This window comes from Nothoprocta perdicaria, unplaced genomic scaffold (assembly GCF_003342845.1).
Source record: "Nothoprocta perdicaria isolate Ctin4 unplaced genomic scaffold, notPer1 scaffold_131, whole genome shotgun sequence".
In the NCBI taxonomy this organism is placed as follows: Eukaryota; Metazoa; Chordata; class Aves; order Tinamiformes; family Tinamidae; genus Nothoprocta; species Nothoprocta perdicaria.
The window spans coordinates 629,429-640,520 of NW_020454439.1; the positions used below are offsets into that span (position 1 = coordinate 629,429).

Sequence of the window (11,092 nt, forward strand, 5' to 3'; positions counted from 1 at the left end):
CTCCTTAAAGCGGTGTATTTGTGTGATTTTACATTTTCCATGTTCCAGTGTGTAACTACTTGAAATTGCTCCACTTCATCACCCACAAAGCTTGCAACGAAACCTAAAGACTTGGCCTTCCGATGCTGAACGTTCCCTATTTACCTACCAGCCTCAGCAAGAGATGTCTCCTAATGGCTTATTTTTACTGTAATACCTCTATTATTTATAAATTCGGATGGTGCAACCTAAAATTCTTTCATGTCATAGTTACACATTAGCGTGACAGAAGGCCTCACCCTTCTTCTAATTCAGTGAGGTGGGTTCTGATTTCAGCGATTTTATTAAAATCGTCATACTGGCAAAACATTAGTCATTTCCGGAAACGGAGCTGTTTAAGTCTATTTTGCCCCAAGATGGCTGTCACCACCAAAATGGCTACCCAGCACTTCACCAGTTAGGATATAGACTTTATTCGGATGGCTGGAATTGCACTTTATGAGTTTTGTTTGTAGGCAGAAAATATAAGTAAGCATTTTTAAATAAGCTTAATAGCAACAATGTAAGTAGTGTAATTACTCACATGCAGGAAAAAATGGTATTTTATAACCCACACTGTGAGCTAAACCTCGTTTGAAATAGCTCCTTTTTTTTTTCTCCTGTCTTGCACAGAGAGTTACTCATCTTTTATAAAATAAACTAATACTTACAAGAAAATAAAACATGTTTTTAGTTTGTTTTATTTTGCATTACAGGAAAACAGTCTTCACACTTGGACTCCTTTTGGGGTTCTTAAAGAGTCGAATCTCCTTCGAGAGGAACTCCTTAAAAACAGATTTTCTGATCAGTCATTCAGCCTGTTTCAAACAACCAGGAGAATTTGGACAGCTGTTTTTTTTCTGCACGCAGGGGTTTAGTGTTGCAGCAAGCTCCGTATAGGTGTTCTGCTCTCACAGAGTGAACCACCCAAGTGACTTTCTGTTTCTGCTGCCTTTTTATGATTAAGCATCGTCTGTTAGAACAAGGACCAGCTTTATGATGAGACATTTAGACTAGATCTTTAGACAAGATAAATAATACAGAATTTTCTGAAAGAAAGATCTGGTTTTTTGAAGAGTTGTTCTGAAAAGAGTGTATTCTGATGGCAGGGTATAAAAATAGTACTTGGGGGGAAAATGTTAATTTTGAAGAAATATTTATATGTGTTAAGTGACAATGAAGTTAATATCAAGCTCAGGAAAAAAGTATCAGATTTGGGTTGAACCCTTCTGAACTGCTGAAAACTTTGGTCTTTTCTATAGATTACACATTACAAAAGAGTCATTTCTGTGTTCCGAAGAACAGTTCCCAGTTCCCAGTCCTGTAACCACACAGTAAAAGTGAGTACATACCCTTTATAGAAATACTTAACTTATTGATGCATTATTATTTAAAAAGCATCTCATTAATTAGGTTAACTTTTAAATAACACTCTAAGGAATATGTGTTTTGTAACAAGCAGTTTTAAGATCAAGTTTGTTTTAAAATGTTTTTCCATCAGTAGCTTTGTGGTACTTAGGGACCAGTTTCCCTGAAGGAAATGCAGCCTCATGTCCTGTTTCACAAATTGCACCCGACTTCTGGTTTTCCGTTCACCGCTTGCATCTCTGCAGAGCTGCATGAAATGGTCAGACCACCCGCCCGCATCGTTGGGCACACTGGCCATTGCACTGGATTAGGAGAATAAGTCTCAGGACTAAAACATAAGATGAACACGCTGAACCAGCTGTCTGTGCTGGTGACTGCTCGGCACAGAGCTGCAGCTGGGGGTATATACCTCCAGAAGAAGCCCTAAATTCAAATAAACTCAAGTAATCTCTAGTTGTAGAAATTATTCCTGTTGCAGACTCCTTTGCTCTCATGCGGCCGACTGTGCGGTGTTCATCTGACTTGATGCAGTTGTTGTGGGACCCAGGAGCTGCAAACTCACGTGTGGGGCCAAAACAACATTGAGAGAAATACAGTCAATGAGCGCAAGAAAGTAGACTGGGTGTGAAAGACAATGTACAGCACTAGGTATGTTGCTCAGCAGATTAGGAAGATGGGTTGAAGTGCCCTTACACCAGATTCCCGTGCCATACAGAGGACTCTCTGCGTCTGATGCCATGAATGATCAAACGCCCACAGCTGGTTTCTAGGTCTGCCAAAGCATCAGTTTTTCCCTAAACAAACTAAATCCACCTGACCTTTCACTGAATGCTTGTCTCGTATATCCTAATATAGGTATGTAATACATTTATACAGAGCGTTATGTTATGTTATGTTATGTTATGTTATGTTATGTTATGTTATGTTATGTTATGTTATACAGAGCGCTCATGCTTTCGACATACGGGGCAGTCTCAGCTCTGCCATACTGCATTCAAGGAGATTTTTAACTGCAACACACTCTATTTCAGGGATGAGAATGCATGACAAAGGTGGAGTGACACACACTCAAAATGTGCCACCTTATTATAATTGTTAGTATCTTTTTGACTAAGAAAAAATGTGCTGAGAGGAAAACTCACTGTTATTGCTTTTAGAATCTCTTTTTGTTTGTTTATAATGGAAGGAACAGAACTGCTTTCCTATTAACTTATTTTTACATGCAGAGATAAAAGTCTGCTGCATGAGATCATCCGTTTCAATTTGTGAGAGGGATTAATTGTCTCCCATTGATTTCGATTAGAATTAATATGACTTTAAAAATCTATATGTAATGGTTTCACTTTAAAGAATTTATTTGTGTTTAATTTGTGGTCACAGAGGCCGCTTAAACTGTGTAAGAAAAATAACTTCCCATCCTTGTGTGCTTATTCTTCACCTTTCTTACTACTTTTATTTACCTAAGTGTGTATTTACTGATGCATTCAAAACATTTTAAGGACCACGTGGCCTTAACCAAACCACCATGAAAGCATATGGTCAAGAACTTGAATTCCAGCATTCCAAATTCCAGAAAGGTTCCTCTTTTCCAGGCATATTCAACTATAGAGCTATATGGTAGTGTTGGGTGTTCTATTCACATGGAAGAATTTTCCTCCTACCAAAAAGCTGCAAATTTGAAAGCTTCAAATGGGCGTTCAGTAAGAGTTGATAGATGGTCTTCCTCTGGGCCAAATCCTGATTACAAACCCAAATGTTCCAAGAGATGTTTAGAGAGAAATATTTAGAGAGCCCGAGCTCTCTAAATGTTCTGTTTCTGAGGTGTTAAGTTTCTTCCATGGCGGTGACTAACTTACCCTAACAGATGCACAAAGTTCATTGACAGAATCAGATGTTCTCATTTGGCTGTGCAAGTAATTCTTCACATTGCTAAGCACAGCGTGCCTGTAATGATAGTTCAGGTCATTTGCAAAGGTAGACATAAGTGCTGAATCTCTTCTGTGCATCATTTCGCCCCCTTCTCCGATGTGTTTCTACCAACAGTACAGTGACTGCCTTCCCATCTGCGTGTGAACTTGTCGTGCCCATGCCTCCATTTTCAGCATCATTTACCCCTTCTCAGCCTCTGATTTTTATCATTTTCTTGGTTTTGACTTTTTACTTGGAAGGGTGTGGTCCTATCCTGTATTTGTTTAATCCTGACATCTAAAACAGTGCAATACTTGCTATCGTACTGACCCACACAGCTTTTTAATGACATAATCATGCATATTATGTTGTATATGCACAAGGACTCATAACCTCAAAATTGGTAAATTCATAAAGCTAAAAATAAAAATATTGTTTGTCAACATAGATTTGTTTAAACTGATTAAATATTGCATTTACAGGGGAAGTCCAAGATTTTCTACACCTTAAAAATAGACGTGATAATCTCTTAGCTCTTGCCAGGAGTAGTAAATTATGTTGTCAGAAAAGTCTTTTTAGGGAGATGTGTGATAAAGGCTTTGAACAGTAAGTAAAAGCTGATTCTACATATCCATTCAACAAATACATTCTGTCTATATGAGTCATAATAAATAAGATATGCTTTGGGAGGTATATAAAGCAGATGGTTAAAAAAAAAGAGAATTAAAATTTAAGAAAGGATTACGCAGATGCATTTCTTGTGGTGGCTTTGTATGGATAGGTTTACTTCCTAGCTGTTAAGAATTTGCAGTTATTTGGCAGTCTTTCTGACAGATACATGATCTCACACATATCTCTCCAGATCCAAATTGTAAAAACAAAAGCCGCCCAAGTGCTCTGAGAAAACTGAGAAAATAATGTTCCATTCCTAACATCATTTTAGGTGTTACCAGAATATGCTGGTCAAACAGGCAATGGGAAAAAAAAAATCACTAATTTGAATTTGTATCGAACTTGCATTACAGAATAAAAAAGGCCTTTGATCTTATGCATCACTTTCCTCTCTGATGCCTTCACGCTGGATACAAAACATAGAGTTAAGGGAAATTAAGGGACGTTTAAGTGCCCAATTACAGGTGCTGAATTGCAGCCAAGAAAATATTGAAATAAGTGAGTGTCTGCACAGGCTGATGCTGAGAAACAATTGCAGATAGCTATGTAAGTGGTGAAAACTCGTCTTTAATTCGTATGCAACAGGCCACGTTTTGCTCTTAATAACAATCATTATAAAACAACAACAGCAGAACCTCATTTTTCGCCAGCAAAGCAAGAAGCCAGCAAAGTAAGAGGGAGAAATAGAGACGTCCAGACAAGGCCTGTGCAGCCCCACAGCTCTTCTGAAGACCTGAAAATATGAAAACATTTCCACGCCACGCTGACAGTTCATTCCATGTCCGCCCAGCTGAGGGTGAGCCTCTGGTTTTCTCAATCTGTGTGACTCTTAAGAGAATCTTACCTGGCGCCGTTCCTGCTTCTCGCTGGGAAAGTGAGATCAGGCTCTAAGCCCACAAGTATGAGGGGCTGAGTCAACGGAGTGAATGAAACAGTGACTAACTCATTATGTGAATGAGTGAGCACGTCCTTGTTTGCTTTTGTGATCATTTCTATGCATGAGTGAGTGGCAGGGCAATTACATGTGTGTGAATGAGCGGGGTCAGGGTTGCTGAATAATCCATATATTTGTGTGGTCTTTCCGTCTTTTGATCAGACTAACGAGCCAAGTGCTTGGCATATCAATATATGCAAACCAGAGAGAAGATCGTCACGTAGCTTGGAGACAAATTAAAAATAAGAAGGCTAGTGTGCCAGGGTCTGCTCTCAGTCACACATGTGTAACTAGATCGGGAAATGAGTTGCTTGGGTCTAGGCCATTGAGTAGTGCTGCTCGTCGGTGGCAGGAAGCTGAGGGGGGACAGAGTTGTTTTCTCCAAGATTAGTATTATCGGTGACATTACCAAATCAATCTCTAGTTTACGGCAGATCTAATTGTGAAATATAAAGTGAAGAATTGTTGGACAATGAAATGATTTTCTGTCTTATTAATCTTCCATAAATGAACAGGGCTTTCCTTATGTCAGCTCTTTCATTTCCAATGTACTTAGCAAGGCTAGCAGTAAATTTGGCACCCCAAAAGCTCACGCCTTCATCTAGCCTAGACAAAGGCAGAATAAAACCTTGTTCTATTATATCATATATAAATCATGTCCTACTGTTGGATTTAATTTCTTAGCTGCATACGACTAAGTGAATAAGAGTCAATGCTGTGCTTCTAAAATCCAATCAAACTGTAGGTATAATGAATATAAGTGGACATGGACATAAAGAAATAATCTAGATTCATGCAAAACTTCAGTCTTTTTCCTCCTAAGGAAATTCTTTTTTTTTTTTTCCTTTCACTTTTTCCCTTTTTTTTTTTTTTTTTTTTTCCCCTCAAAGGCCCACGGGCCCTTATGACTCTACCCTTTTTCTAAAAAAATAATCCCACTATAACTTCCAGTAGTAGCGGAAGTAGGAAGAAAATAAATGTAAAACATTAGTAATTACCAGCTTTTTGCCACCTCTGATGTCTTGACCTGAGCTGGGGAATGCTTTTAATTATTGTAAATTATACTGAATCTGAAAATCAAGGTTATGGGAAACATATGTTTCCCATAATTTCCCCAAATAATTAATTCTGCATTTTTCTCTCAGATTTCTTCTCCTGTGAAGGCTGATCCTTCCAGTAGAAGACATTTCCTGATCCTAAGCCAAAATCTGCCCTCTCATCTGCACCGTGCTATCTCACAATGTTTCAGTAAATCGAGCAGCTGGCAGTACATTTTTCATGTATCTTATGATCTGACAACATTTTGCCATTCTTTAAAAAGCAGGAATCCTCAGCTTTGTGCATCCTTCAGGTTTGGGATGGCAGTCCTCCAAAGAAGGACATGATTTGGCAAACAAACTGTGATTTAGCAAAACGCTGAAATTCTGCATATGCTGCCATCTTTCTAAGTGCGTTTGGTCTAGATTTGGTTGCCTTGAGCTCTGTGGCTTGCTTTTAAAGAGAATAACATTTTTTTTTCATCTTTTGCAGGTTTATGTAGCTGCAAGAGCCGTCTGACTTTATGAGCAAAATTAATCACTGATATATGTGAAAAACAACATTGAAATTCAAATTTTGTCACTTATGCTCAGATCTAGGTTACCTAAATATGTTTGAACTACAAATTCTGTGGCATAAGTAGGTTGGGAATCCATTCAGGTCCAATGACAAAAGGGTTCAGATCTAGGAATAAGCACGCTGACTGTTATTGAACGAGGTTTCTACTTTTTTTTTTTTTTTTTTTTAATTAGATTTGTCGGTCCATGTCTTAAACCAATAGCTAAATAACAAAAATCTTCTGTTTTTTTTTTTTTTTTTCCTTAAATGAAGCCATGTGCTCCTATCTACTCCTTGTGTTAGCAGCTGTTGTATTAAGAGCTGACAATTGCCCAATAACCTTTCGTGACACTAAGTCCCTATACACAGATTCCAAGTACCGTTACTGGATAGGAAAGGCTTGACAACATTACGGTGATACAGACTGTTTCAGAGCTGAGCTTTTCTAGGTCACTTTGGTCTTAATTCCTGGTACTAACTGTTGGGAGCTTGAAGTGCGAAGCATGTGATACAGGGGCAAGGAAACAGGATTTACATGTAGCTCCTCCTGTGATTTGCTCTGATTTTTGGCAGCTACACTTCTGTGTGCCTATTTCTCACATTTTCAGAATGAGGATAAGATTAGTGAATGTTTATAACTACTTTTTAATGCCCAGGGAAGAGGTGACTTTAACATCACAAAGTGATGACACTCTGTATAAGAGTGTGTCTAATACTGCACTTTTGTGAATTTTTAGGATTGTTTTTGATGAAAGATGTTGGTATGGGGAGACTTGAATGCAGTTTTAAACTACAATGCCAGGAGGAGTTAAATAATGTAGGAGTTAAATAATGCCATATTTGTTCTGGGTGGCCAAATACATGGCGAGAGAAACCTTGCCCACAGCTGCATCAGCTTTTCAGATAAGAGAGGGCAGCGTGCCATGTCGGTTACACTGTACAGCGAGCAGATGCTTGTCTGCATGCAGTTCTTGCAGACCTTCATAAGGTCACGTTCTGGCCATGGCTTGACATTGGCTGTGGATCTTGGAGCTTGCTTAAGTGCATCCACTGCATGCAGCTCTCACATTGCAACCCATTTCTTAAACTAGACCAGTAGACAAAAACAAATCAAAGTGTGAGTGATCCATTCTGTATTTGAACTTTCACCTTGTTTGCACAAGCACAGGACTGCTCTGGTGTGTAGGATTGTTAGGGAGAACGGACACTGCAAGCGTGGCACTTTCAAACCTTTCTAGCCCTTGCGTCCTGTAGCTGGTTCAGAATTCTCCTCGCTCTTCCTCATAGCAGGTAGATCACACACAGATGCTTCCCACCTCATTTACTGCTCCACGGTGCCTTCTTGGCATGGTGAGTCTCACAGATGGAAACAGACACATTAGTGTGAGCATGGAGAGGATCAATAATGCAGAAGTGCTGCCATTTGACAGCTGCTCATTGTCGTATATTGTGACTATCTGAATCTATTTCACCAGCTCAAGCTTTTTTGCTCCCATTTCCCATCCATAGACCCAGAGGCCCAGAAAACTGCTGAGCTCTTATTCTAGAACATTTATACAGTGATGGGTGTTCAGCTCAAGGAGCTTTAGGTTCATGCTTTGAGTAAATTTAACATATTCTCAGAGCTTTCTGAAAAATACATAAGGTGGAATAGAAACTTTATTCATCCTGAAACTCCGATTATGCCTGAAAGACAGCAGCAATTCAGAGATCTGAGCTGTAGAGATGAGAAACACATAATAATCCCAGTGTGCCTTCTCCAGCCTAGAGAAAATCCTGCATCCAATGCCTGAAATGAACTTTGTCAAACTCCATAAACGTAAGGCTTTGTGTACTTATACTCTCTCTCCTCCTCATTCCCTCACTTTTAGAAAAGTTTAGGGAACCAAAGGCAAAAATAAACAAAACCCTACCTTCATACGCACATACAGTTACCTGTTAGAATGTAAGAAGTCAAGAATATAAGAGTTAATGTTCTTATGTCAACTGTCCTGGACTGAATGGAGACAGTCTTTGCTCTTCATGTTTTCTGTGCTAGGTTTATTCAGGTTTATGGCCCTTATTTCAAACTCCAGATGCTTCACATGGAACTGAATTGACCACATTTGTTTGGAAAAATAAAATCAGATCCTTGCATAGTAATAAAATACAACTCAATGATAAAATTAACTCAATGCATTCGTTGCTACATTTGTGTTGATTAGTGTATAGTATGAAATAAACCAGATGTACTTTGCGGCTAAATTAATACTGCTGGGGGAGCTTTATGTTTGCATTTTGTGGTTGCTAGCATCCTGCATTAATGAATTCCAGAATGATTCCACGCTGTGGGATTTTTTTTTCTTTTTTTTCAATTATCATCTCCTCAGTACAATCTTAGGTGAACAACCAGAAAGCTGCTAACCAAGAGACAACACCCAGCACCTTTTTCCTGCAGAGTCTTTTAAGTTTATACCTTTCTAAGGACTGCTGAAAGATCTGTATTCATTAACAGCATTCTGTTCTTCACTAAACAATGTGTAATATTTGATCATTTATTACCTTAAAAACTTTTCATATAAAGTAAAACATAAATAAAAATTTAGGACCAGAGTTAAGTGGTTAATAATCTTAATTAATTAATAATAAATAGTCAGTTTTATAGTATGATTGATCACTAATATTTTTTACTCTGCTGAATACGTGGAGTTTGTCTTAAACTAGTTTTATCCAGTATAGTTTTATCATAAGATCTTTAGAGAAGTTTACCTGTTTTTTTTTTATTATTTTTATTTTTTTAAGTTGGTTGGTTAGTTGGTTTCTTTTTTTTAAGGAAGAGGTATCTGAACATTTATTATTTACTATTATTCTTCTGTATTTGATACTCAATTTTAAATTTGACTGGAACAACCAATAAAAGTAACAGGCACAGAAATTCCCTGATTCTATTAGAACAGAGTACTTCTGCCCCCAAAATCTAATTAAAGTCATTTTTTTCTAGTTAAAGTCATTTTTTAAGTTAAGTTTGCCAAGAAACACATAATTGTTATCTGTTTAGTAGCAACAGTCTAATACATTTGAACTGGATTTTTAAATGAGCTTACAAATAAAGATGCCTTGAAAATGTGAACATTTCAAATTAGCTGCTAGACCCAAACTTCTTGCACAAGTCTGCAGTATGTGTTGGGTGAAGAAAAGCAGCCTGCACAGGCAAGCAAAGGCACCTACAGTAGCAGTTACTTGTTCATCCAGTGTTCGTTGTCCATAGCCAGTGGAAGTAAAGCAAAAATGTTTTTGAATCCTGACCCTTTCCCATGGGATTCATAATGTAATCATTTGAACAAGAGCACTTTATTTTCCATTGCTGCATCGTATTATAGTTTCTGAGACTTCAGCTAGCTGTATGTTTGTGGATATGACAAAGAGGGTGTTGTGTAAAGCAGTCAAGGCGTTCTTGAGTAACGAGCCAAAAGCATCCTGTGGAATACACCCTATAGGAAATACCAGTTAGCAAGACTTTGTCATGCTTGGTTTCCAACATCTGACCCTTTCTAAAATTTGTCTTCCCCGGGGAAAAACATCCAGTATTCACATTTATTTATTTATTTATTAAATGAAAAATAGAACCTGTGTATGCACTATACATTGAATGGAAGGAAAGGGATCAGAAAATGCTTTTGTCCCTTTTGTTGAGTTTCCTAAATTTGGCAAGTAATCTCTTTGTCACATCAGTAGAGTCTACCTAAATCTAAATAATGTTCAGACTTAGTGCCAGAACCATACAAAATAAATAATATATGCATAATACTAAGTATTAAGATAAAAATTTAAAAAAATCTTTCTTTTAAAAATCTTTTTTTGGGGGATAATATTTTTATATTTTATATATAATTTAATATGTTTTTATAATAAAAAACTTTAAAAAAGCAGAAGAGGAATGAGAAACTTAAGCTTTGCAAAATTTCAGCCAAGACAAATTGTACTAGGCCTTTTTTTTTTCCCTTATGTATAAAATACAGTAGGATCTTCTCTATTTCTTTCCCTAGCGCTGTAATCTTTCAACAGGGGCTACACAAAGATGAGCAGACATTTAAGATGGCAACCTTCTCTTCCAGCAAGCAGCTGTTGAACCCAGTTCATTTTTGGAGCACCAGTTTGTAAGTGATATCTCCTCGAATAGACTTTCCACCCAGATGAACGGACCCATGTTCATGTTGCTGCTGAATTAGTCCGATCCCACAAGCACAGCAGGATGGAGGACACCAAATCCACTGTAAGGTTGGAGTAGCTCAACCAGAGAATAACTGACCTGGCACACGAGCTGCCGGGACCACATTCTTCAGCAGAGACTGGGAACGTGTTTGGACCAGCAGAGAGATTTTGTTCTGGGTCAGTATTTTGCGCTGTGCTTTCCACTCAGGGCTGAAGTAAGTGGTAAATTCAATGACACTATGATACTAGGAAATCACAGACTGACTTTAAGCAGCTCATTTTATATTGTATACAGCAGTGAGATGTGGTCATATGAAGAGCTAAAATGATCAATTATTAAAATATACACCAAAATATTAACACTGCAAATAACCTAAAATAATGTGTGCTTCCTTCCTGAATGTA

At 37.9% G+C, this 11,092-nt stretch overlaps 1 long non-coding RNA gene across 1 annotated transcript; it reads left to right on the top strand.

Annotated features, from left to right (window-relative positions):
• The first annotated feature begins 70 nt into the window (after positions 1–70).
• Positions 71–6,672, top strand: LOC112942707. The gene is made up of 4 exons (XR_003248428.1): positions 71–298; positions 1,281–1,358; positions 4,617–4,762; positions 6,431–6,672. It is a non-coding gene; the product is annotated as an uncharacterized LOC112942707 (long non-coding RNA).
• Positions 6,673–11,092: the final 4,420 nt, after the last annotated feature.